Genomic DNA, 2,500 nt, shown 5'->3' on the forward strand with positions numbered 1-2,500 from the left:
GACCGCGCCCGTCTCCCCCCGAACGCCCACCGCGCGCACGCCCCCGACCGCGCCCCCGCACACCCCCGCTCGCGCGCGCTCCCCCGCACGCCCACGTCGCGCACGCCCCCGACCGTGCCCCCCGCACGCCCACGTCGCGCACACCCCCGCACCCGCGCCCCCACCCCCTCGCGCAGCACACGCCAAGCCCCATCCTATGCTATGTGCGATACATGCCCTACCAACACCTCATGCACCCTTACACACTCATAATGTCCACCAACACCCTCCAACGCAAACATACCTACAATCATATCAAAAGTGTTGGATGTTACCTCCATAAAAAATCATCACACCCAACAACAATTCATCACACCTAACATCCGTGGAAAGTAAGAACATGTATAAGCCTTGGACTATAAAAACATCATCAATGAAATGAACTAAGAAAAGAGTGATGAATTATTTTTTTCTTTTGGTTATCTAAAACAATGAAATGAAGAGTTTTGATACAAGAGTAGGTACATTAGACCAAGACGCCCACCATGACCTTGTTTTTACACCCATCACCCATTTAATTGTCAAAATACGTGTGTAGTGGTTGTTTTATTATTATTTTTTTTTTCTGGGAGCTAAGCAACTTGAAAGAATTATGCCCGCAAAATTTCAGATTTTTTCGACAACTATAACTATTTTTTCTAATTTCTTATTATTTAATATTTAAAAATTCATTAAAAAAAATTGGTTGGTTGAAAAATTATGAAACTTGATTTTTAAACTCTTTAGAATGTCCCATTAATGAATCAATCCAGCTCACGGAAAAAAAAACAATATAAAACTTGAGATATTTGACTGTATGACCGTTCGGAAAAATCGTATCTAGGCCTGGCAGACCAAAAATGCCTCAAAATGTACTATATAGGGGGGTGACTAGTCTGCATGGGCTGGGCACGGGGGTACCCCTATATCTTCCGCCACCCCCACGCCCCAAGCACTATGTGCCGCACATGGGCATATGCTTGGGGCACGGGGGTGGTGGTCGGAGGTCGAGGCCGATTGATGGTGGCGGAATGCCCACGGTGAGGTGGTGTCGGAATGGTCCTGCGTGCTCGCCCGCCCTGCCCCACCTGCGTGTTCCCGCGTGCGCGCGCCCCCCGCCCCGCCTCGCCCGCGTGCTCCCGCCTGCGCGCGCCCAGCCCCGCCCCGTCCACGTTGTCCCGCGCGCGCGCGCCTCGCCCAGCCCCGCCCGCATGCTCCCGCGCGCGCGCCCCGCCCAGCCCCGCCCGCGTGCTCCCGCGCGCGCGCCCCGCCCAGCCCCGCCCGCGTGCTCCCGCGCGCGCGCCCCGCCCAGCCCCGCCCGCGTGCTCCCGCGCGCGCGCCCCGCCCAGCCCCGCCCGCGTGCTCCCGCGCGCGCGCCCCGCCCATCCCCGCCCCGCCCGCCTTCTCTCGCGCGCGCGCCCCGCCCAGCCCCGCCCCGCCCGCCTTCTCTCGCGCGCGCGCGCCCCGCCCTGCCCCGCCCACGCCCCATCCATCACCCATTAATTGTGAAATTACATGTGGAGTTGTTGTTTTTTTGTAATTTTTTTTCTGGGAGCTAAGCAACATGAAAGAATGATTCCCACAAAATTTCAGATTTTTTTGACGGCTCTAGCTATTTTTTCTAATTTCTTATTATTTAATATTTAAAAATTCATTAAAAAAAATTGGTTGGTTGAAAAATTATGAAACTTGATTTCTAGATCCATTACAATGTCCCATTCATGAATCAATCGAGTTCATGGAAAAAAACAATCTAAAACTTGAGATATTTGACCGTATGATGGCTCAGAAAAATCGTATCTAGGCCTGGCAGACCAAAAATGCCTCAAAATGTACTATATAGGGGGGTGACTAGTCTGCATGGGCTGGGCACGGGGGTACCCCTATATCTTCCGCCACCCCCACGCCCCAAGCACTATGCGCCGCACATGGGCATATGCTTGGGGCGTGGGGGTGGTGGTCGGCGGATGAGGGCGGTTGACGGCGGCGATGCGGTGGCGAAACTTGCACGGTGAGGCAGTGTCGGGTGCCTTTGGGCGTGCGACATGAGCCTTGTTGAGAATGAAATGTTGCGATGTTGCCTTCTAACTTGGGCTGGCTTGAGGATGGTTGATGGTTGGCACGATGATGAAACATGCAATGTGGGGTGGAGCCGGGTGCCTTCGGGCGTGCGACATGAACCTCGTTGAGTGTGTGACGTTGTGGTGATGCCTGCCAGCCTTGGGCCAGCCCTATGTTTTGAAGGCCGGTGGTGCCAGAACATGTTCGGCTGGTTGGAATCGGGTGCCTCTGGGCGTGCGACACGAGCCTCATTGAGCACGGAATGTTGCGATGTTGCCTTCTAATTGGGAATCTCTGGTGTGAGGAACTGTGGATGGTTGCTAGTATGACGATGAAACATGCAAGGTGGGGTGGAGCCGGGTGCCTTCGGGCGTGCGGCATGAACCTCGTTGAGTGTGGGACGTTGTTGTGGTGTATGCCT

This window comes from Cucurbita pepo, unplaced genomic scaffold, assembly GCF_057944985.1.
Source record: "Cucurbita pepo subsp. pepo isolate OVF unplaced genomic scaffold, ASM5794498v1 scafford_238, whole genome shotgun sequence".
Taxonomy (NCBI): domain Eukaryota; kingdom Viridiplantae; phylum Streptophyta; class Magnoliopsida; order Cucurbitales; family Cucurbitaceae; genus Cucurbita; species Cucurbita pepo.